The sequence below is a fragment of the Pleurodeles waltl genome, chromosome 6, assembly GCF_031143425.1.
Source record: "Pleurodeles waltl isolate 20211129_DDA chromosome 6, aPleWal1.hap1.20221129, whole genome shotgun sequence".
Classification (NCBI taxonomy): domain Eukaryota; kingdom Metazoa; phylum Chordata; class Amphibia; order Caudata; family Salamandridae; genus Pleurodeles; species Pleurodeles waltl.
The window spans coordinates 83,952,791-83,978,445 of NC_090445.1; the positions used below are offsets into that span (position 1 = coordinate 83,952,791).

The following is a 25,655-nucleotide window of genomic DNA, read 5'->3' on the forward strand; positions in this document are numbered from 1 at the left end:
TCTGCTCCGGTCCGTCCTGTCCCCCCCATCCTTTCAAAAAGAGGAGTTTAAAGTCTCATCCCCGCTGGTGTTATGATTAAAGTAGGTATGAAGACTACTTTATGTCAGCAGCAGGATTTGACCACGGGACTGGGGAAGATACTGCTCTTGAATGTGGCGCCTCACACCGCTCGGCCATTCCGGCAGCTTCCTAAACACTGCTCTGGAGGCTGACTGCCACCTCGCGAAACAGGGAGAGTTCACACTGTTCTCTACTGGACATTTAAGTATGTGCCCAGAGACAGGTTGAGAGGACAGATGCATGCATGTACCAGAGTGAGCTCCAGAGAGACTGATGGGGACATAAGACTAGGGTAGAGCGAGAGATGGAGAAAGAGAAAGGTGCCTGTGTCGAGTCAGCAGCAAAGAAAATGAAACAAAGGGGCCTCCTGGGATAACCACACACTACTTCCTCACAAAGAACACACAGAGGGTGTGTGAAATGACATAGGCACGTCAGCCCGGCTAGCTCAGTCGGTAGAGCATGAGACTCTTAATCTCAGGGTCGTGGGTTCGAGCCCCACGTTGGGTGTGATGCTTTTTAAAGGCTTCTCCATTTTCGGTTTTAACATTAACTCTCACCTTTTTCAGATATTTCGCTGAGAATTAAAACTACACACACACACACACATCCTGCAGTTTGCCTCACGATTCCCACAGGACTCCACACAACGCAGCACTTCCCGCCCTGGGAGGCGCTGCTGGGAGTGGTCCTAGGCCGAGCCTTTCCTGCGCCCTTTCCTAGCCTGAGCCGCCCGTGCTTACAGCGAGCTCGGAGTCCGCTCCGGTCCGTCCTGTCCCCCCCTCATCCTTTCAAAAAGAGGAGTTTAAGGTCTCATCCCCCCTGGTGTTATGATTAAAGTAGGTATGAAAGCTACTTTATGTCAGCAGTGGGATTTGACCACGGGACTAGGGAAGATACTGCTCTTGAATGTGGCGCCTTACACCGCTTGGCCATTCCGGCAGCCTCCAGAACACGGCTCTGGAGGCTGACTGCCACCTCGCGACACAGGGAGAGTTCACACTGTTCTCGACTGGACATTTAAGTATATCCCCAGAGACAGGTTGAGAGGACAGATGCATGTATGTACCACAGTGAGCTCCAGAGAGACTGATGGGGACATAAGACTGGAGTAGAGCGAGAGATGGAGAAAGAGAAAGGTGCCTGTGTCGAGTCAGCAGCAGAGAAAATGAAACAAAGGGGCCTCCATGGGATAACCACACACTACTTCCTCACAAAGCACACACAGAGGGTGTGTGAAATGACTTAGACACAGCAGCCCGGCTAGCTCAGTCGGTAGCGCATGAGACTCTTAATCTCAGGGTCGTGGGTTCGAGCCCCACGTTGGGCGTGATGCTTTTTAAAGGCTTCTCCTTTTTCGGGTTTAACATTAACTCTCACCTTTTTCAGATATTTTTCTGAGGCTTAAAACTACACACACACACATCCTGCAGTTTGCCTCACGATTCCCACAGGACTCAACACAACGCAGCACTTCCGGCCCTGGGTGGCGCCGCTGGGAGCGGTCCTAGGCCGAGCCTTTCCTGTGCCCTTTCCTAGCCTGAGCCGCCCGTGCTTACAGCGAGCTCGGAGTCCGCTCCGGTCCGTCCTGTCCCCCCCCCATCCTTTCAAAAAGAGGAGTTTAAAGTCTCATCCCCGCTGGTGTTATGATTAAAGTAGGTATGAAAACTACTTTATGTCAGCAGCAGGATTTGACCATGGGACTGGGGAAGATACTGCTCTTGAATGGGGCACCTTACACCGCTCAGCCATTACGGCAGCCTGTGGAACACGTCTCTGGAGGCTGACTGCCACCTCGCGACACAGGGAGAGTTCACACTGTTCTCTACTGGACATTTAAGTATGTGCCCAGAGACAGGTTGAGAGGACAGATGCATGTATGTACCAGAGTGAGCTCCAGAGAGACTGATGGGGACATAAGATTGTGGTAGAGCGAGAGATGGAGAAAGAGAAAGGTGCCTGTGTCGAGTCAGCAGCAAAGAAAATGAAACAAAGGGGCCTCCTGGGATAACCACACACTACTTTCTCACAAAGAACACACAGAGGGTGTGTGAAATGACATAGGCACGTCAGCCTGGCTAGCTCAGTCGGTAGAGCATGAGACTCTTAATCTCAGGGTCGTGGGTTTGAGCCCCACGTTGGGTGTGATGCTTTTTAAAGGCTTCTCCATTTTCGGGTTTAACATTAACTCTCACCTTTTTCAGATATTTCGCTGAGAATTAAAACTACACACACACACACACATCCTGCAGTTTGCCTCACGATTCCCACAGGACTCCACACAACGCAGCCCTTCCCGCCCTGGGAGGCGCCGCTGGGAGTGGTCCTAGGCCGATCCTTTCCTGCGCCCTTTCCTAGCCTGAGCCGCCCGTGCTTACAGCGAGCTCGGAGTCCTCTCCGGTCCGTCCTGTCCCCCACCCCCCATCCTTTCAAAAAGAGGAGTTTAAGGTCTCATCCCCCCTGGTGTTATGATGAAAGTGGGTATGAAAGCTACTTTATGTCAGCAGCGGGATTTGACCACGGGACTAGGGAAGATACTGCTCTTGAATGTGGCGCCTTACACCGCTCGGCCATTCCGGCAGCCTCCGGAACACGCCTCTGGAGGCTGACTGCCACCTCGCGACACAGGGAGAGTTCACACTGTTCTCTACTGGACATTTAAGTATATCCCCAGAGACAGGTTGAGAGGACAGATGCATGTATGTACCACAGTGAGCTCCAGAGAGACTGATGGGGACATAAGACTGGAGTAGAGCGAGAGATGGAGAAAGAGAAAGGTGCCTGTGTCGAGTCAGCAGCAGAGAAAATGAAACAAAGGGGCCTCCTGGGATAACCACACACTACTTCCTCACAAAGCACACACAGAGGGTGTGTGAAATGACATAGACATAGCAGCCCAGCTAGCTCAGTTGGTAGCGCATAAGACTCTTAATCTCAGGGTCGTGGGCTCGAGCTCCACGTTGGGCGTGATGCTTTTTAAAGGCTTCTCCATTTTCAGGTTTAACATTAACTCCCACCTTTTTCAGATATTTCGCTGAGGCTTAAAACTACACACACACACACACATCCTGCAGTTTACCTCACGATTCCCACAGGACTCCACACAACGCAGCACTTCCCACCCTGGGAGGCGCCGCTGGGAGCGGTCCTAGGCCAAGCCTTTCCTGCGCCCTTTCCTAGCCTGAGCTGCATGTGCTTACAGCGAGCTCGGAGTCTGCTCCGGTCCGTCCTGTCCCCCCCATCCTTTCAAAAAGAGGAGTTTAAAGTCTCATCCCCGCTGGTGTTATGATTAAAGTAGGTATGAAGACTACTTTATGTCAGCAGCAGGATTTGACCACGGGACTGGGGAAGATACTGCTCTTGAATGTGGCGCCTCACACCGCTCGGCCATTCCGGCAGCTTCCGAAACACTGCTCTGGAGGCTGACTGCCACCTCGCGAAACAGGGAGAGTTCACACTGTTCTCTACTGGACATTTAAGTATGTGCCCAGAGACAGGTTGAGAGGACAGATGCATGCATGTACCAGAGTGAGCTCCAGAGAGACTGATGGGGACATAAGACTAGGGTAGAGCGAGAGATGGAGAAAGAGAAAGGTGCCTGGGTCGAGTCAGCAGCAGAGAAAATGAAACAAAGGGGCCTCCTGGGATAACCACACACTACTTCCTCACAAAGAACACACAGAGGGTGTGTGAAATGACATAGGCACAGCAGCCCGGCTAGCTCAGTTGGTAGAGCGTAAGACTCTTAATCTCAGGGTTGTGGGTTCGAGCCCCATGTTGGGCATGATGCTTTTTAAAGGCTTCTCCCTTTTTGGGTTTAACATTAAATCTCACCTTTTTCAGATATTTCGCTGAGGCTTAAAAATACACAAACACACATCCTGCAGTTTGCCTCACGATTCCCCCAGGACTCCACACAACGCAGCACTTCCCGCCTGGGAGGCGCCGCTGGGAGCGGTCCTAGGCCGAGCCTGTCCTGCGCCCTTTCCTAGCCTGAGCCGCCCGTGCTTACAGCGAGCTCGGAGTCCGCTCCGGTCCGTCCTGTCCCCCCCCATCCTTTCAAAAAGAGGAGTTTAAGGTCTCATCCCCGCTGGTGTTATGAATAAAGTAGGTATGAAAACTACTTTATGTCAGCAGCGGGATTTGACCACGGGACTGGGGAAGATACTGTTCTTGAATGTGGCACCTTACACCGCTCGGCCATTCCGGCAGCCTCTGGATACGGCTCTGGAGGCTGACTGCCACCTCGCGAAACAGGGAGAGTTCACACTGTTCTCTACTGGACATTTAAGTATGTGCCCAGAGACAGGTTGAGACGACAGATGCATGTATGTACCACAGTGAGCTACAGAGAGACTAAAGGGGACTTAAGACTGGGGTAGAGCGAGAGATGGAGAAAGAGAAAGGTGCCTGTGTCGAGTCAGCAGCAGAGAAAATGAAACAAAGGGGCCTCCTGGGATAACCACACACTACTTCCTTACAAAGAACACACAGAGGGTGTGTGAAATGACATAGGCACAGCAGGCCGGCTAGCTCAGTCGGTAGAGCATGAGACTCTTAATCTCAGGGTCGTGGGTTCGAGCCACACGTTCGGTGTGATGCTTTTTAAAGACTTCTCCATTTTCGGGTTTAACATTAACTCTCACCTTTTTCAGATATTTCGCTGCGGCTTACAACTACACACACACACACATCCTGCAGTTTGCCTCACGATTCCCACAGGACTCCCCCCAACGCAGCACTTCCCGCTCTGGGAGGCGCCGCTGGGAGCGGTCCTAGGCCAAGTCTTTCCTGCGCCCTTTCCTAGCCTGAGCCGCCCGTGCTTACAGCAAGCTCGGAGTCCGCTCCGTCCTGTCCCCCCCAATCCTTTCAAAAAGAGGATTTTAAGGTCTCATCCCCGCTGGTGTTATGATTAAAGTAGGTATGAAAACTACTTTATGTTTACAGCGGTATTTGATCACAGGACTGGGGAAGATACTGCTCTTGAATGTGGCGCCTCACACCGCTCGGCCATTCCGGCAGCCTCCGAAACATGGCTCTGGAGGCTGACTGCCACCTCGCGAAACAGGGAGAGTTCACACTGTTCTCTACTGGACATTTAAGTATGTGCCCAAAGACAGGTTGAGAGGACAGATGCATGTATGTACCAGAGTGAGCTCCAGAGAGACTGATGGGGACATAAGACTGGGGTAGAGCGAGAGATGGAGAAAGAGAAAGGTGCCTGTGTCGAGTCAGCAGCAGAGAAAATGAAACAAGGGGGCCTCCTGGGATAACCACACACTACTTCCTCACAAAGAACACAAAGAGGGTGTGTGAAATGACATAGGCACAGCAGCCCGGCTAGCTCAGTCGGTAGCGTGTGAGACTCTTAATCTCAGGGTCGTGGATTCAAGCCCCACGTTGGGCGTGATGCTTTTTAAAGGCTTCTCCATTTTCGGGTTTAAAATTAACTCTCACCTTTTTCAGATATTTCGCTGCGGCTTAAAACTACACACACACACACACATCCTGCAGTTTGGATCACGATTCCCACAGGACTCCACACAACGCAGCACTTCCCGCCCTGGGAGGCGCCGCTGGGAGCGGTCCTAGGCCAAGCCTTTCCTGCGCCCTTTCCTAGCCTGAGCCGCCCTTGCTTACAGCGAGCTTGGAGTCCGCTCCGCTCCGTCCTGTCCAACCCCATCCTTTCAAAAAGAGGATTTTAAGGTCTCATCCCCACTGGTGTTATGATTAAGGTAGGTATGAAAACTACTTTATGTTGGCAGCGGTATTTGATCACAGGACTGGGGAAGATACTGCTCTTGAATGTGGCGCCTCACACCTCTCGGCCATTCCGGCAGCCTCTGAAACACTGCTCTGGAGGCTAACTGCCACCTCGCGAAACAGGGAGAGTTCACACTGTTCTCTACTGGACATTTAAGTATGTGCCCAGAGTCAGGTTGAGAGGACAGATGCATGTATGTACCAAAGTGAGCTCCAGAGAGACTGATGGGGACATAAGACTGGGGTAGAGCGAGAGATGGAGAAAGAGAAAGGTGCCTGTGTTGAGTCAGCTGCAGAGAAAATGAAACAAAGGGGCCTCTTGGGATAACCACACACTACTTCCTCACAAAGAACACACAGAGGGTGTGTGAAATGACATAGGCACAGCAGCCCGGCTAGCTCATTCGGTAGAGCATGAGACTCTTAATCTCAGGGTCGTGGGTTCGATCCCCACGTTGGGTGTGATGCTTTTTAAAGGCTTCTCCATTTTCGGGTTTAACATTAACTCTCACCTTTTTCAGATATTTTGCTGAGGCTTTAAACTACACACACACACACATCCTGCAGTTTGCCTCACGATTCCCCCAGGACTCCACACAACGCAGCACTTCCCGCCCTGGGAGGCGCCGCTGGGAGCGGTCCTATGCCGAGCCTTTCCTGCGCCCTTTCCTAGCCTGAGCCGCCCGTGCTTACAGCGAGCTCGGAGTCCGCTCCGGTCCGTCCTGTCCCCCCCATCCTTTCAAAAAGAGGAGTTTAAAGTCTCATCCCCGCCGGTGTTTTGATTAAGGTAGGTATGAAAACTACTTTATATTGGCAGCGGTATTTGATCACAGGACTGGGGAAGATACTGCTCTTGAATGTGGCACCTCACACCGCTCGGCCATTCCGGCAGCTTCCGAAACGCGGCTCTGGAGGCTGACTGCCACCTCGCGAAACAGGGAAAGTTCACACTGTTCTCTACTGGACATTTAAGTATGTGCCCAGAGTCAGGTTGAGAGGACAGATGCATGTATGTACCAAAGTGAGCTCCAGAGAGACTGATGGGGACATAAGACTGGGTTAGAGCGAGAGATGGAGAAAGAGAAAGGTGCCTGTGTGGAGTCAGCAGCAGAGAAAATGAAACAAAGGGGCCTCCTGGGATAACCACACACTACTTCCTCACAAAGAACACACAGAGGGTGTGTGAAATGACACAGTTACAGCAGCCTGACTAGCTCAGTTGGTTGAGCATGATACTCTTAATCTCAGAGTCGTGGGTTCGAGCCCCACGTTGGGCGTGGTCCTTTTTAAAGGCTTCTCCATTTTCGGGTTTAACATTAACTCTCACCTTTTTCAGATATTTTCCTGATGCTTAAAACTACACACACACACACATCCTGCAGTTTGCCTCACGATTCCCACAGGACTCCACACAACGCAGCACTTCCCGCCCTGGGAGGCGCCACTGAGAGCGGTCCTATGCCGAGCCTTTCCTGCGCCCTTTCCTAGCCTGAGCCGCCCATGCTTACAGCAAGCTCGAAGTCCGCTCCGGTCCGTCCTGTCACCCCCATCCTTTCATAAAGAGGAGTTTAAAGTCTCATCCCCGCTGGTGTTATGATTAAAGTAGGAATGAAAACTACTTTATGTCAGCAGCGGGATTTGATCACAGGACTGGGGAAGATAATGCTCTTGAATGTGGCGCCTTACACCGCTCGGCCATTCCGGCAGCCTGCGGAACACGGCTCTGGAGGCTGACTGCCACCTCGCGACACGGGGAGAGTTCACACTGTTCTCTACTGGACATTTAAGTATTTGCCCAGAGACAGGTTAAGAATACAGATGCATGTATGTACCAGAGTGAGCTCCAGAGAGACTGATGGGGACATAAGACTGGGGTAGAGCGAGAGATGGAGAAAGAGAAAGGTGCCTGTGTCGAGTCAGCAGCAGAGAAAATGAAACAAAGGGGCCTCCTGGGATAACCACACACTACTTCCTCACAAAGAACACACAGAGAGTGTGTGAAATGTCATAGTCACAGCAGCCAGGCTAGCTCAGTTGGTAGAGCATGAAACTCTTAATCTCAGGGTTGTGGGTTCGAGACCTATGTTGGGTGTGATGCTTTTAAAGGCTTCTCCATTTTCGGGTTTAACATTAACTCTCACCTTTTTCAGATATTTTGCTGAGGCTTAAAACTACACACACACACACATCCTGCAGTTTGCCTCACGATTCCCACTGGACTCCACACAATGCAGCACTTCCCGCCCTGGAAGGCGCTGCTGGGAGCGGTCCTAGGCCAAGCCTTCCTGCGCCCTTTCCTTGCCTGAGCCGCCCGTGCTTACGGCGAGCTCGGAGTCCGCTCCGGTCCGTCCTGTCCCCACCCCCATCCTTTCAAAAAGAGGAGTTTAAGGTCTCATCCCCGCTGGTGTTATGATTAAAGTAGGTATGAAAACTACTTTATGTCAGCAGCGGGATTTGACCACAGGACTGGGGAAGATACTGCTCTTGAATGTGGCACCTTACACCGCTCGGCCATTCCGGCAGCCTCCGGACACATCTCTGGAGGCTGACTGCCACCTCGCGAAACAGGGAGAGTTCACACTGTTCTCTACTGGACATTTAAGTATGTGCCCAGAGACAGGTTGAGAGGACAGATGCATGTATGTACCAGAGTGAGCTCCAGAGAGACTGATGGGGACATAAGACTGGGTTAGAGCGAGAGATGGAGAAAGAGAAAGGTGCCTGTGTCGAGTCAGCAGCAGAGAAAATGAAACAAGGGGGCCTCCTGGGATAACCACACACTACTTCCTCACAAACAACACACAGAGGGTGTGTGAAATGACATAGGCACAGCAGCCCGGCTAGCTCAGTCGGTAGCGCGTGAGACTCTTAATCTCAGGGTCGTGGATTCAAGCCCCACGTTGGGCGTGATGCTTTTTAAAGGCTTCTCCATTTTCGGGTTTAAAATTAACTCTCACCTTTTTCAGATATTTCGCTGCGGCTTAAAACTACACACACACACACACATCCTGCAGTTTGGATCACGATTCCCACAGGACTCCACACAACGCAGCACTTCCCGCCCTGGGAGGCGCCGCTGGGAGCGGTCCTAGGCCAAGCCTTTCCTGCGCCCTTTCCTAGCCTGAGCCGCCCTTGCTTACAGCGAGCTTGGAGTCCGCTCCGCTCCGTCCTGTCCAACCCCATCCTTTCAAAAAGAGGATTTTAAGGTCTCATCCCCACTGGTGTTATGATTAAGGTAGGTATGAAAACTACTTTATGTTGGCAGCGGTATTTGATCACAGGACTGGGGAAGATACTGCTCTTGAATGTGGCGCCTCACACCTCTCGGCCATTCCGGCAGCCTCTGAAACACTGCTCTGGAGGCTAACTGCCACCTCGCGAAACAGGGAGAGTTCACACTGTTCTCTACTGGACATTTAAGTATGTGCCCAGAGTCAGGTTGAGAGGACAGATGCATGTATGTACCAAAGTGAGCTCCAGAGAGACTGATGGGGACATAAGACTGGGGTAGAGCGAGAGATGGAGAAAGAGAAAGGTGCCTGTGTCGAGTCAGCTGCAGAGAAAATGAAACAAAGGGGCCTCCTGGGATAACCACACACTACTTCCTCACAAAGAACACACAGAGGGTGTGTGAAATGACATAGGCACAGCAGCCCGGCTAGCTCATTCGGTAGAGCATGAGACTCTTAATCTCAGGGTCGTGGGTTCGATCCCCACGTTGGGTGTGATGCTTTTTAAAGGCTTCTCCATTTTCGGGTTTAACATTAACTCTCACCTTTTTCAGATATTTTGCTGAGGCTTTAAACTACACACACACACACATCCTGCAGTTTGCCTCACGATTCCCACAGGACTCCACACAACGCAGCACTTCCCGCCCTGGGAGGCGCCGCTGGGAGCGGTCCTATGCCGAGCCTTTCCTGCGCCCTTTCCTAGCCTGAGCCGCCCGTGCTTACAGCGAGCTCGGAGTCCGCTCCGGTCCGTCCTGTCCCCCCCATCCTTTCAAAAAGAGGAGTTTAAAGTCTCATCCCCGCCGGTGTTTTGATTAAGGTAGGTATGAAAACTACTTTATATTGGCAGCGGTATTTGATCACAGGACTGGGGAAGATACTGCTCTTGAATGTGGCACCTCACACCGCTCGGCCATTCCGGCAGCTTCCGAAACGCGGCTCTGGAGGCTGACTGCCACCTCGCGAAACAGGGAAAGTTCACACTGTTCTCTACTGGACATTTAAGTATGTGCCCAGAGTCAGGTTGAGAGGACAGATGCATGTATGTACCAAAGTGAGCTCCAGAGAGACTGATGGGGACATAAGACTGGGTTAGAGCGAGAGATGGAGAAAGAGAAAGGTGCCTGTGTGGAGTCAGCAGCAGAGAAAATGAAACAAAGGGGCCTCCTGGGATAACCACACACTACTTCCTCACAAAGAACACACAGAGGGTGTGTGAAATGACACAGTTTCAGCAGCCTGACTAGCTCAGTTGGTTGAGCATGATACTCTTAATCTCAGAGTCGTGGGTTCGAGCCCCACGTTGGGCGTGGTCCTTTTTAAAGGCTTCTCCATTTTCGGGTTTAACATTAACTCTCACCTTTTTCAGATATTTTCCTGATGCTTAAAACTACACACACACACACATCCTGCAGTTTGCCTCACGATTCCCACAGGACTCCACACAACGCAGCACTTCCCGCCCTGGGAGGCGCCACTGAGAGCGGTCCTATGCCGAGCCTTTCCTGCGCCCTTTCCTAGCCTGAGCCGCCCATGCTTACAGCGAGCTCGAAGTCCGCTCCGGTCCGTCCTGTCACCCCCATCCTTTCATAAAGAGGAGTTTAAAGTCTCATCCCCGCTGGTGTTATGATTAAAGTAGGAATGAAAACTACTTTATGTCAGCAGCGGGATTTGATCACAGGACTGGGGAAGATAATGCTCTTGAATGTGGCGCCTTACACCGCTCGGCCATTCCGGCAGCCTGCGGAACACGGCTCTGGAGGCTGACTGCCACCTCGCGACACGGGGAGAGTTCACTCTGTTCTCTACTGGACATTTAAGTATTTGCCCAGAGACAGGTTAAGAATACAGATGCATGTATGTACCAGAGTGAGCTCCAGAGAGACTGATGGGGACATAAGACTGGGGTAGAGCGAGAGATGGAGAAAGAGAAAGGTGCCTGTGTCGAGTCAGCAGCAGAGAAAATGAAACAAAGGGGCCTCCTGGGATAACCACACACTACTTCCTCACAAAGAACACACAGAGAGTGTGTGAAATGTCATAGTCACAGCAGCCCGGCTAGCTCAGTTGGTAGAGCATGAAACTCTAAATCTCAGGGTTGTGGGTTCGAGACCTATGTTGGGTGTGATGCTTTTTAAAGGCTTCTCCATTTTCGGGTTTAACATTAACTCTCACCTTTTTCAGATATTTTGCTGAGGCTTAAAACTACACACACACACACATCCTGCAGTTTGCCTCACGATTCCCACAGGACTCCACACAATGCAGCACTTCCCGCCCTGGAAGGCGCTGCTGGGAGCGGTCCTAGGCCAAGCCTTCCTGCGCCCTTTCCTTGCCTGAGCCGCCCGTGCTTACGGCGAGCTCGGAGTACGCTCCGGTCCGTCCTGTCCCCACCCCCATCCTTTCAAAAAGAGGAGTTTAAGGTCTCATCCCCGCTGGTGTTATGATTAAAGTAGGTATGAAAACTACTTTATGTCAGCAGCGGGATTTGACCACAGGACTGGGGAAGATACTGCTCTTGAATGTGGCACCTTACACCGCTCGGCCATTCCGGCAGCCTCCGGACACATCTCTGGAGGCTGACTGCCACCTCGCGAAACAGGGAGAGTTCACACTGTTCTCTACTGGACACTTAAGTATGTGCCCAGAGACAGGTTGAGAGGACAGATGCATGTATGTACCAGAGTGAGCTCCAGAGAGACTGAAGGGGACATTAGACTGGGTTAGAGCGAGAGATGGAGAAAGAGAAAGGTGCCTGTGTCGAGTCAGCAGCAGAGAAAATGAAACAAAGGGGCCTCCTGGGATAACCACACACTACTTCCTCACAAACAACACACAGAGGGTGTGTGAAATGACATAGGCACAGCAGCCCGGCTAGCTCAGTCGGTAGCGCGTGAGACTCTTAATCTCAGGGTCGTGGATTCAAGCCCCACGTTGGGCGTGATGCTTTTTAAAGGCTTCTCCATTTTCGGGTTTAAAATTAACTCTCACCTTTTTCAGATATTTCGCTGCGGCTTAAAACTACACACACACACACACATCCTGCAGTTTGGATCACGATTCCCACAGGACTCCACACAACGCAGCACTTCCCGCCCTGGGAGGCGCCGCTGGGAGCGGTCCTAGGCCAAGCCTTTCCTGCGCCCTTTCCTAGCCTGAGCCGCCCTTGCTTACAGCGAGCTTGGAGTCCGCTCCGCTCCGTCCTGTCCAACCCCATCCTTTCAAAAAGAGGATTTTAAGGTCTCATCCCCACTGGTGTTATGATTAAGGTAGGTATGAAAACTACTTTATGTTGGCAGCGGTATTTGATCACAGGACTGGGGAAGATACTGCTCTTGAATGTGGCGCCTCACACCTCTCGGCCATTCCGGCAGCCTCTGAAACACTGCTCTGGAGGCTAACTGCCACCTCGCGAAACAGGGAGAGTTCACACTGTTCTCTACTGGACATTTAAGTATGTGCCCAGAGTCAGGTTGAGAGGACAGATGCATGTATGTACCAAAGTGAGCTCCAGAGAGACTGATGGGGACATAAGACTGGGGTAGAGCGAGAGATGGAGAAAGAGAAAGGTGCCTGTGTCGAGTCAGCTGCAGAGAAAATGAAACAAAGGGGCCTCCTGGGATAACCACACACTACTTCCTCACAAAGAACACACAGAGGGTGTGTGAAATGACATAGGCACAGCAGCCCGGCTAGCTCATTCGGTAGAGCATGAGACTCTTAATCTCAGGGTCGTGGGTTCGATCCCCAAGTTGGGTGTGATGCTTTTTAAAGGCTTCTCCATTTTCGGGTTTAACATTAACTCTCACCTTTTTCAGATATTTTGCTGAGGCTTTAAACTACACACACACACACATCCTGCAGTTTGCCTCACGATTCCCACAGGACTCCACACAACGCAGCACTTCCCGCCCTGGGAGGCGCCGCTGGGAGCGGTCCTATGCCGAGCCTTTCCTGCGCCCTTTCCTAGCCTGAGCCGCCCGTGCTTACAGCGAGCTCGGAGTCCGCTCCGGTCCGTCCTGTCCCCCCCATCCTTTCAAAAAGAGGAGTTTAAAGTCTCATCCCCGCCGGTGTTTTGATTAAGGTAGGTATGAAAACTACTTTATATTGGCAGCGGTATTTGATCACAGGACTGGGGAAGATACTGCTCTTGAATGTGGCACCTCACACCGCTCGGCCATTCCGGCAGCTTCCGAAACGCGGCTCTGGAGGCTGACTGCCACCTCGCGAAACAGGGAAAGTTCACACTGTTCTCTACTGGACATTTAAGTATGTGCCCAGAGTCAGGTTGAGAGGACAGATGCATGTATGTACCAAAGTGAGCTCCAGAGAGACTGATGGGGACATAAGACTGGGTTAGAGCGAGAGATGGAGAAAGAGAAAGGTGCCTGTGTGGAGTCAGCAGCAGAGAAAATGAAACAAAGGGGCCTCCTGGGATAACCACACACTACTTCCTCACAAAGAACACACAGAGGGTGTGTGAAATGACACAGTTACAGCAGCCTGACTAGCTCAGTTGGTTGAGCATGATACTCTTAATCTCAGAGTCGTGGGTTCGAGCCCCACGTTGGGCGTGGTCCTTTTTAAAGGCTTCTCCATTTTCGGGTTTAACATTAACTCTCACCTTTTTCAGATATTTTCCTGATGCTTAAAACTACACACACACACACACATCCTGCAGTTTGCCTCACGATTCCCACAGGACTCCACACAACGCAGCACTTCCCGCCCTGGGAGGCGCCACTGAGAGCGGTCCTATGCCGAGCCTTTCCTGCGCCCTTTCCTAGCCTGAGCCGCCCATGCTTACAGCGAGCTCGAAGTCCGCTCCGGTCCGTCCTGTCACCCCCATCCTTTCATAAAGAGGAGTTTAAAGTCTCATCCCCGCTGGTGTTATGATTAAAGTAGGAATGAAAACTACTTTATGTCAGCAGCGGGATTTGATCACAGGACTGGGGAAGATAATGCTCTTGAATGTGGCGCCTTACACCGCTCGGCCATTCCGGCAGCCTGCGGAACACGGCTCTGGAGGCTGACTGCCACCTCGCGACACGGGGAGAGTTCACACTGTTCTCTACTGGACATTTAAGTATTTGCCCAGAGACAGGTTAAGAATACAGATGCATGTATGTACCAGAGTGAGCTCCAGAGAGACTGATGGGGACATAAGACTGGGGTAGAGCGAGAGATGGAGAAAGAGAAAGGTGCCTGTGTCGAGTCAGCAGCAGAGAAAATGAAACAAAGGGGCCTCCTGGGATAACCACACACTACTTCCTCAAAAAGAACACACAGAGAGTGTGTGAAATGTCATAGTCACAGCAGCCCGGCTAGCTCAGTTGGTAGAGCATGAAACTCTTAATCTCAGGGTTGTGGGTTCGAGACCTATGTTGGGTGTGATGCTTTTTAAAGGCTTCTCCATTTTCGGGTTTAACATTAACTCTCACCTTTTTCAGATATTTTGCTGAGGCTTAAAACTACACACACACACACATCCTGCAGTTTGCCTCACGATTCCCACAGGACTCCACACAATGCAGCACTTCCCGCCCTGGAAGGCGCTGCTGGGAGCGGTCCTAGGCCAAGCCTTCCTGCGCCCTTTCCTTGCCTGAGCCGCCCGTGCTTACGGCGAGCTCGGAGTCCGCTCCGGTCCGTCCTGTCCCCACCCCCATCCTTTCAAAAAGAGGAGTTTAAGGTCTCATCCCCGCTGGTGTTATGATTAAAGTAGGTATGAAAACTACTTTATGTCAGCAGCGGGATTTGACCACAGGACTGGGGAAGATACTGCTCTTGAATGTGGCACCTTACACCGCTCGGCCATTCCGGCAGCCTCCGGACACATCTCTGGAGGCTGACTGCCACCTCGCGAAACAGGGAGAGTTCACACTGTTCTCTACTGGACACTTAAGTATGTGCCCAGAGACAGGTTGAGAGGACAGATGCATGTATGTACCAGAGTGAGCTCCAGAGAGACTGAAGGGGACATTAGACTGGGTTAGAGCGAGAGATGGAGAAAGAGAAAGGTGCCTGTGTCGAGTCAGCAGCAGAGAAAATGAAACAAAGGGGGCTCCTGGGATAACCACACACTACTTCCTCACAAAGAACACACAGAGGGTGTGTGAAATGACATAGGCACAGCAACCTGGCTATCTCAGTCGGTAGAGCATGAGACCCTTAATCTCAGGGTTGTGGGTTCGAGCCCCATGTTGGGCATGATGCTTTTTAAAGGCTTCTCCCTTTTTGGGTTTAACATTAACTCTCACCTTTTTCAGATATTTCGCTGAGGCTTAAAAATACACAAACACACATCCTGCAGTTTGCCTCACGATTCCCACAGGACTCCACACAACGCAGCACTTCCCGCCCTGGGAGGCGCCGCTGGGAGCGGTCCTATGCCGAGCCTTTCCTGCGCCCTTTCCTAGCCTGAGCCGCCCGTGCTTACAGCGAGCTCGGAGTCCGCTCCGGTCCGTCCTGTCCCCCCCCATCCTTTCAAAAAGAGGAGTTTAAAGTCTCATCCCCGCTGGTGTTATGATTAAAGTAGGTATGAAAACTACTTTATGTCAGCAGCGGGATTTGACCACGGGACTGGGGAAGATACTGCTCTTCAATGTGGCGCCTTACACCGCTCGGCCATTCCGGCAGCCTGCGGAACACGCCTCTGGAGGCTGTCTGCCACCTCGCGACACAGGGAGAGTTCACACTGTTCTCTACTGGACATTTAAGTATGTGCCCAGAGACAGGTTGAGAGGACAGATGCATGTATGTACCAGAGTGAGCTCCAGAGAGACTGATGGGGACATAAGACTGGGGTAGAGCGAGAGATGGAGAAAGAGAAAGGTGCCTATGTCGAGTCAGCAGCAGAGAAAATGAAACAAAGGGGCCTCCTGGGATAACCACACACTACTTCCTCACAAAGAACACACAGAGGGTGTGTGAAATGACATAGGCACAGCAGCCTCACTAGCTTAGTCGGTACAGCATGAGACTCTTAATCTCAGGGTTGTGGGTTCGAGCCCCACGTTGGGCGTGATGCTTTTTAAAGGCTTCTCCATTTTCGGGTTTAACATTAACTCTCACCTTTTTCAGATATTTTGCTGAGGCTTAAAACTAAACACACACACACATCCTGCAGTTTGCCTCACGATTCCCACAGGACTCCACACAACGCAGCACTTCCCGCCCTGGGAGGCGCCGCTGGGAGCGGTCCTATGCCGAGCCTTTCCTGTGCTCTTTACTAGCCTGAGCCGCCCGTGCTTACAGCGAGCTCGGAGTCCGCTCCGGTCCGTCCTGTTCCCCCCATCCTTTCAAAAAGAGGAGTTTAAAGTCTCATCCCCGCTGGTGTTATGATTAAAGTAGGTATGAAAACTACTTTATGTTTGCACGGGTATTTGATCACAGGACTGGGGAAGATACTGCTCTTGAATGTGGCGCCTCACACCGCTCGGCCATTCCGGCAGCCTCCGAAACGCGGCTCTGGAGGCTGACTGCCACCTCGCGAAACAGGGAGACTTCACACTGTTCTCTACTGGACATTTAAGTGTGTGCCCAGAGACAGGTTGAGAGGACAGATGCATGTGTGTACCAGAGTGAGCTCCAGAGAGACTGATGGGGACATAAGACTGGGGTAGAGCGAGAGATGGAGAAAGAGAAAGGTGCCTGTGTCGAGTCAGCAGCAGAGAAAATGAAACAAGGGGGCCTCCTGGGATAACCACACACTACTTCCTCACAAAGAACACACAGAGAGTTTGTGAAATTACATAGGCACAGCAGCCCGGCTAGCTTATTTGGTAGAACATGAGACTCTTAATCTCAGGGTTGTGGGTTCGAGCCCCACGTTGGGTGTGATGCTTTTTAAAGGCTTCTCCATTTTCGGGTTTAACATTAACTCTCACCTTTTTCAGATATTTTGCTGAGGCTTAAAACTACACACACACACACACACACATTCTGCAGTTTGCCTCACGATTCCCACAGGACTCCACACAACGCAGCACTTCCCGCCCAGGGAGGCGACGCTGGGAGCGGTCCTAGGCCGAGCCTTTCCTGCGCCCTTTCCTAGCCTGAGCCGCCCGTGCTTACAGCGAGGTCGGAGTCCGCTCCGGTCCGTCCTGTCCCCCCCCATCCTTTCAAAAAGAGGAGTTTAAGGTCTCATCACCACTGGTGTTATGATTAAAGTAGGTATGAAAACTACTTTATGTCAGCAGTGGGATTTGATTACAGGACTGGGGAAGATACTGCTCTTGAATGTGGTGCCTTACACCGCTCGGCCATTCCGGCAACCTCCGGAACACGCCTCTGGAGGCTGACTGCCACCTCGTGAAACAGGGAGAGTTCACACTGTTCTCTACTGGACATTTAAGTATGTGCCCAGAGACAGGTTGAGAGGAGAGATGCATGTATGTACCAGAGTGAGCTCCAGAGAGACTGATGGGGACATAAGACTGGGGTAGAGCGAGAGATGGAGAAAGAGAAAGGTGCCTGTGTCGACTCAGCAGCAGAGAAAATGAAACAAAGGGGCCTCCTTGGATAACCACACACTACTTCCTCACAAAGAACACACAGAGGGTGTGTGAAATGACATAAACACAGCAGCCTGGCTAGCTCAGTCGGTAGGGTGTGAGACTCTTAATCTCAGGCTCGTGGGTTCGAGCCCCATGTTGGGTGTGATGCTTTTTAAAGGCTTCTCCATTTTCGGGTTTAACATTAACTCTCACCTTTTTCAGATATTTCGCTTAGGCTTAAAACTACACACACACACACACATCCTGCAGTTTGCCTCACGATTCGCACAGGACTCCACAAAACGCAGCACTTCCCGCCCTGGGAGGCGCCGCTGGGAGCGGTCCTAGGCCGAGCCTTTCCTGCGCCCTTTCGTATCCTGAGCCGCCCGTGCTTACAGCGAGCTAGGAGTCCGCTACGGTCCGTCCTGCCCCCCCACATCCTTTCAAAAAGAGGAGTTTAAGGTCTCATCCCCGCTGGTGTTATGATTAAAATAGGTCTGAAAACTACTTTATGTCAGCAGCAGGATTTGATCACGGGATTGGGGAAGATAATGCTCTTGAATGTGGCACCTTACACCGCTCGGCCATTCCGGCAGCCTGCGGAACACGCCTCTGGAGACTGACTGCCACCTCGCGAAACAGGGAGAGTTCACACTGTTCTCTACTGGACATTTAAGTATGTGCCCAGAGACAGGTTGAGAGGACAGATGCATGTATGTACCAGAGTGAGCTCCAGAGAGACTGATGGGGACATAAGACTGGGGTAGAGCGAGAGATGGAGAAAGAGAAAGGTGCTGTGTCGAGTCAGCAGCAGAGAAAATGAAACAAAGGGGCCTCCTGGGATAACCACACACTACTTCCTCACAAAGAACACACAGAGGGTGTGTGAAATGACATAGGCACAGCAGCCTGGCGAGCTCAGTTGGTAGAGCATGAGACTCTTAATCTCAGGGTCATGGGTTCGAGCCCCATGTTGGGTGTGATGCTTTTTAAAGGCTTCTCCATTTTCGGGTTTAACATTAACTCTCACCTTTTTCAGATATTTCGCTGAGGCTTGAAACTACACACACACACATCCTGCATTTTGCCTCACGATTCCCACAGGACTCCACACAATGCAGCACTTCCCACCCTGGGAGGCGCCGCTGGGAGTGGTCCTAGGCCGAGCCTTTCCTGCGTCCTTTCCTAGCCTGAGCCGCCCGTGCTTACAGCGAGCTCGGAGTCCGCTCCGGTCCGTCCTGTCCCCCCCCATCCTTTCAAAAAGAGGAGTTTAAGGTCTCATCCGCCCTGGTGTTATGATTGAAGTAGGTATGAAAACTACTTTATGTCAGCAGTGGGATTTGATCACGGGATTGGGGAAGATACTGCTCTTGAATGTGGTGCCTTACACCACTCGGACATTCCGGCAGCCTCCTGAACACGGCTCCGGAGGCTGACTGCCACCTCGTGAAACAGGGAGAGTTAACACTGTTCTCTACTGGACATTTAAGTGTGTGCCCAGAGACAGGTTGCGAGGACAGATGCATGTATGTACCAGAGTGAGCTCCAGAGAGACTGATGGGGACATAAGACTGGGGTAGAGCGAGAGATGGAGAAAGAGAAAGGTGCCTGTGTCGAGTCAGCAGCAGAGAAAATGAAACAAAGGGGCCTCCTGGAATAACCACACACTACTTCCTCACAAAGAACACACAGAGGGTGTGTGAAATGACATAGGCACAGCATCCCGGCTAGCTCAGTCGGTAGAGCATGAGACTCTTAATCTCAGGGTCGTGGGTTCGAGCCCCACGGGGGGTGTGATGCTTTTTAAAGGCTTCTCCATTTTCGGGTTTAACATTAACTCTCACCTTTTTCAGATATTTCGCTGAGACTTAAAACTACACACACACACACATCCTGCAGTTTGCCTCACGATTCCCACAGAACTCCACACAACGCACCACTTCCCGCCCTGTGAGGCGCCGCTGGGAGTGGTCCTAGGCCGAGCCTTTCCTGCGTCCTTTCCTAGCCTGAGCCGCCCGTGCTTACAGCGAGCTCGGAGTCCGCTCCGGTCCGTCCTGTCCCCCCCCATCCTTTCAAAAAGAGGAGTTTAAGGTCTCATCCGCCCTGGTGTTATGATTGAAGTAGGTATGAAAACTACTTTATGTCAGCAGCGGGATTTGACCACGGGACTGGGGAAGATACTGCTCTAGAAGGTGGCACCTTACACCGCTCGGCCATTCCGGCAGCCTCCGGGACACCGCTCTGGAGGCTGACTGCCACCTCGCGACACAGGGAGAGTTCCCACTGTTCTCTACTGGACATTTAAGTATATGCCCAGAGACAGGTTGAGAGGACAGATGCATGTATGTACTAGAGTGAGCTCAAGAGACACTGATGGGGACATAAGACTGGGGTAGAGCGAGAGATGGAGAAAGAGAAAGGTGCCTGTGTCGAGTCAGCAGCAGAGAAAATGAAACAAAGGGGCCTCCTGGGATAACCACACACTACTTCCTCAGAAAGAACACAAAGAGGGTGTGTGAAATGACATAGGCACGGCAGCCTGGCTAGCTCAGTCGTTAGCACATGAGACTCTTAATCTCAGGGTCGGGGGTTCGAGCCACACATTGGGCGAGATGCTTTTTAAAGGCTTCTCCATTTTCGGGTTTAACATTAACTCTCACCTTTTTCAGATATTTCGCTGCGGCTTAAAACTACACACACACACACATCCTGCAGTTTGCCTCACGATTCCCACAGGACTCCACGCAACGCAGCACTTCCCGCCCTGGGAGGCGCTGCTGGGAGCGGTCCTAGGCCAAGCCTTTCCTGCGCCCTTTCCTAGCCTGAGCCGCCCGTGCTTACAGCGAGTTCGGAGTCCGCTCAGCTCCGTCCTGTCCCCCCCCATCCTTTCAAAAAGAGGATTTTAAGGTCTCATCCCACTGGTGTTATGATTAAAGTAGGTATGAAAACTACTTTATGTTGGCAGCGGTATTTGATCACAGGACTGGGGAAGATACTGCTCTTGAATGTGGCGCCTCACACCGCTCGGCCATTCCGGCAGCCTCCGAAACACCGCTCTGGAGGCTGACTGCCACCTCGCGAAACAGGGAGAGTTCACACTGTTCTCTACTGGACATTTAAGTATGTGCCCAGAGTCAGGTTGAGAGGACAGATGCATGTATGTACCAAAGTGAGCTCCAGAGAGACTGATGGGGACATAAGACTGGGATAGAGCGAGAGATGGAGAAATAGAAAGGTGCCTGGGTCGAGTCAGCAGCAGAGAAAATGAAACAAAGGGGCCTCCTGGGATAACCACACACTACTTCCTCACAAAGAACACACAGAGGGTGTGTGAAATGATATAGGCACAGCAGCCCGCCTAGCTCAGTCGGTAGAGCATGAGACTCTTAATCTCAGGGTCGTGGGTTCGAGCCCCACGTTGGGAGTGATGCTTTTTAAAGGCTTCTCCATTTTCGGGTTTAACATAAACTCTCACTTTTTCAGATATTTTGCTGAGGCTTAAAACTACACACACACATACACATCCTGCAGTTTGCCTCATGATTCCCACAGGACTCCACACAACTCAGCACTTCCCACCCTGGGAGGCGCCGCTGGGAGCGGTCCTATGCGAGCCTTTCCTGCGCCCTTTCCTAGCCTGAGCCGCCCGTGCTTACAGCGAGCTCGGAGTCCGCTCCGGTCCGTCCTGTCCCCACCCATCCTTTCAAAAAGAGGAGATTAAAGTCTCATCCCCGCTGGTGTTATGATTAAAGTAGGTATGAAAACTACTTTATGTCAGCAGCGGGATTTGATCACAGGACTGGGGAATATACTGCTCTTGAATGTGGTGCCTTACACCGCTCGGCCATTCCGGCAACCTGCGGAACATAGCTTTGGAGGCTGACTGCCACCTCGCGACACAGGGAGAGTTCACACTGTTCTCTAGTGGACATTTAAGTATGTGCCCAGAGACAGGTTGAGAGGACAGATGCATGTATGTACCAGAGTGAGCTCCAGAGAGACTGATGGGGACATAAGACTGGGGTAGAGCGAGAGATGGAGAAAGAGAAAGGTGCCTGTGTCGAGTCAGCAGCAGAGAAAATGAAACAAAGGGGCCTCCTGGGATAACCACACACTACTTCCTCGTAAAGAACACACAGAGGGTGTGTGAAATGACAGAGGCACAGCATCCTGGCTAGCTCAGTCGGTAGAGCATGAGACTCTTAATCTCAGGGTTGTGGGATTGAGCCCCACGTTGGGCGTGATGGTCTTTAAAGGCTTCTCCATTTTCGGGTTGAACATTAACTCTCACCTTTTTCCGATATTTTGCTGAGGATTAAAACTACACACACACACATCCTGCAGTTTGCCTCACGATTCCCACAGGACTCCACACAACGCAGCACTTCCCGCCCTGGGTGGCGCCGCTGGGAGCGGTCCTAGGCCGAGCCTTTCCTGCGCCCTTTCCTAGCCTGAGCCGCCCGTGCTTACAGCGAGCTCGGAGTCCGCTCCGGTCCGTCCTGTCCCCCCCCATTCTTTCAAAAAGAGGAGTTTAAAGTCTCATCCCCGCTGGTGTTATGATTAAAGTAGGTATGAAAACTACTTTATGTCAGCATCAGGATTTGACCACGGGAATGGGGAGGATACTGCTCTTGAATGTGGCGCCTTACACCGCTCGGCTATTCCGGCAGCATGCAGAACACAGCTCTGGAGGCTGACTGCCACCTCGCGACACAGGGAGAGTTCACACTGTTCTCTACTGGACATTTAAGTATGTGCCCAGAGACAGGTTGAGAGGACAGATGCATGTACGTACCAGAGTGAGCTCCAGAGAGACTGATGGGGACAAAAGACTGGGGTAGAGCGAGAGACGGAGAAAGAGAAAGGTGCCTGTGTCGAGTCAGCAGCAAAGACAATGAAACAAAGGGGCCTCCTGGGATAACCACACACTACTTCCTCACAAAGAACACACAGAGGGTGTGTGAAATAACATAGGCACGTCAGCCCGGCTGGCTCAGTCGGTAGAGCATGAGACTCTTAATCTCAGGGTCGTGGGTTCGAGCCCCACGTTGGGTGTGATGCTTTTTAAAGGCTTCTCCATTTTCGGGTTTAACATTAACTCTCACCTTTTTCAGATATTTTGCTGAGACTTAAAACTACAGACACACACACATCCTGCAGTTTGCCTCACGATTCCCACAGGACTCCACACAACGCAGCACTTCCCGCCCTGGGAGGCGTCGCTGGGAGTGGTCCTAGGCCGAGCCTTTCCTGCGCCCTTTCCTAGCCTGGGCCGCCCGTGCTTACAGCGAGCTCGGAGTCCGCTCCGGTCCGTCCTGTCCCCCCCATTCTTTCAAAAAGAGGAGTTTAAAGTCTCATCCCCCCTGGTGTTATGATTAAAGTAGGTATGAAAACTACTTAATGTCAGCAGCGGGATTTGACCACAGAACTGGGGAAGATACTGCCCTTGAATGTGGCACCTTACACCGCTCGGCCATTCCGGCAGCCTCCAGAACACGGCTCTGGAGGCTGACTGCCACCTCGCGACACAGGGAGAGTTCACACTGTTCTCTACTGGACATTTAAGTATATGCCCAGAGACAGGTTGAGAGGACAGATGCATGTATGTACCACAGTGAGCTCAAAAGAGACTGATGGGGACATAAGACTGGAGTAGAGCGAGAGATGGAGAAAGAGAAAGGTGCCTGGGTCGAGTCAGCAGCAGAGAAAATGAAACAAAGGGGCCTCCTGGGATAACCACACACTACTTCCTCACAAAGAACACACAGAGGGTGTGTGAAATGATATAGGCACAGCAGCCTGCCTAGCTCAGTCGGTAGAGCATGAGACTCTTAATCTCAGGGTCGTGGGTTCGAGCCCCACGTTGGGTGTGAAGCTTTTTAAAGGCTTCTCCTTTTTCGGGTTTAACATAAACTCTCACCTTTTTCAGATATTTCGCTGAGGCTTAAAAATACACAAACACACATCCTGCAGTTTGCCTCACGATTCCCACAGGACTCCACACAACGCAGCACTTCCCGTCCTGGGAGGCGCCGCTGGGAGCGGTCCTAGGCCAAGCCTTTCCTGCGCCCTTTCCTAGCTTGAGCCGCCCGTGCTTACAGCGAGCTCGGAGTCCGCTCCGGTCCGTCCTGTCCCCCCCATCCTTTAAAAAAGAGGAGTTTAAGGTCTCATCCCCGCTGGTGTTATGATTAAAGTAGGTATGAAAACTACTTTGTCAGCAGCGGGATTTGACCACAGGACTGGGGAAGATACTGCTCTTGAATGTGGCACCTTACACCGCTCAACCATTGCGGCAGCCTCCGGAGACAACTCTGGAGGCTGACTGCCACCTCGCGACACAGGGAGAGTTCACACTGTTCTCTACTGGACATTTAAGTATATGCCCAGAGACAGGTTGAGAGGACAGATGCATGTATGTACCACAGTGAGCTCCAGAGAGACTGATGGGGACATAAGACTGGAGTAGAGCGAGAGATGGAGAAAGAGAAAGGTGCCTGGGTCAAGTCAGCAGCAGAGAAAATGAAACAAAGGGGCCTCCTAGGATAACCACACACTACTTCCTCACAAAGAACACACAGAGGGTGTGTGAAATGATATAGGCACAGCAGCCCGCCTAGCTCAGTTGGTAGAGCATGAGACTCTTAATCTCAGGGTCGTGGGTTCGAGACCCACGCTGGGTGTAATGCTTTTTAAAGGCTTCTCCATTTTCGGGTTTAACATAAACTCTCACCTTTTTCAGATATTTCGCTGAGGCTTAAAAATACACAAACACACATCCTGCAGTTTGCCTCACGATTCCCACAGGACTCCACACAACGCAGCACTTCCCGTCCTGGGAGGCGCCGCTGGGAGCGGTCCTAGGCCAAGCCTTTCCTGCGCCCCTTCCTAGCTTGAGCCGCCCGTGCTTACAGCGAGCTCGGAGTCCGCTCCGGTCCGTCCTGTCCCCCCCCATCCTTTAAAAAAGAGGAGTTTAAGGTCTCATCCCCGCTGGTGTTATGATTAAAGTAGGTATGAAAACTACTTTGTCAGCAGCGGGATTTGACCACAGGACTGGGGAAGATACTGTCTTGAATGTGGCGCCTTACACCGCTCGACCATTCCGGCAGCCTCCAGACACAACTCTGGAGGCTGTCTGCCACCTCGCGAAACAGGGAGAGTTCACACTGTTCTCTACTGGACATTTAAGAATGTGCCCAGAGACAGGTTGAGAGGACAGATGCATGTATGTACCAGAGTGAGCTCCAGAGAGACTGAAGGGGACATAAGACTGGGGTAGAGCGAGAGATGGAGAAAGAGAAAGGTGCCTGTGTCGAGTCAGCAGCAGAGAAAATGAAACAAAGGGGCCTCCTGGGATAACCACACACTACTTCCTCACAAAGAACACACAGAGGGTGTTGAAATGACATAGGCACACCAGCCTGGCTAGCTCAGTCGGTAGAGCATGAGACTCTTAATCTCAGGGTCGTGGGTTCGAGCCCCACGTTGGGCGTGATGCTTTTTAAAGTCTTCTCCATTTTCGGGTTTAACATTAACTCTCACCTTATTCAGATATTTCGCTGAGGCTTAAAAATACACAAACACACATCCTGCAGTTTGCCTCACGATTCCCACAGGACTCCACACAACGCAGCACTTCCCGCCCTGTGAGGCGCCGCTGGGAGTGGTCCTAGGCCGAGCCTTTCCTGCGCCCTTTCCTAGCCTGAGCCGCCCGTGCTTACAGCAAGCTCAGAGTCCGCTCCGGTCCGTCCTGCCCCCCCCCATCCTTTCAAAAAGAGGAGTTTAAAGTCTCATCCCCGCTGGTGTTATGATTAAAGTAGGTATGAAAACTACTTTATGTCAGCATCGGGATTTGACCACGGGACTGGGGAAGATTCTGCTCTTGAATGTGGTGCCTTACACCGCTCGGCCATTCCGGCAGGCTGCGGAACACGGCTCTGGAGGCTGACTGCCACCTCGCGACACAGGGAGAGTTCACACTGTTCTCTAGTGGACATTTAAGTATGTGCCCAGAGACAGGTTGAGAGGACAGATGCATGTATGTACCAGAGTGAGCTCCAGAGAGACTGATGGGGACATAAGACTGGGGTAGAACGAGAGACGGAGAAA

At 51.9% G+C, this 25,655-nt stretch overlaps 3 non-coding genes across 3 annotated transcripts; all 3 read left to right on the top strand.

Annotated features, from left to right (window-relative positions):
* The first annotated feature begins 498 nt into the window (after nucleotides 1-498).
* Nucleotides 499-571, top strand: TRNAK-CUU (transfer RNA lysine (anticodon CUU)). The gene has a single exon. It is a non-coding gene; the product is annotated as a tRNA-Lys (tRNA).
* Nucleotides 572-22,531: 21,960 nt separating this feature from the next.
* TRNAK-CUU (transfer RNA lysine (anticodon CUU)) lies at nucleotides 22,532-22,604 on the top strand. The gene has a single exon. It is a non-coding gene; the product is annotated as a tRNA-Lys (tRNA).
* A 2,361-nt stretch (nucleotides 22,605-24,965) lies between these two features.
* On the top strand, nucleotides 24,966-25,038 carry TRNAK-CUU (transfer RNA lysine (anticodon CUU)). The gene has a single exon. It is a non-coding gene; the product is annotated as a tRNA-Lys (tRNA).
* The last annotated feature ends 617 nt before the right edge of the window (nucleotides 25,039-25,655 follow it).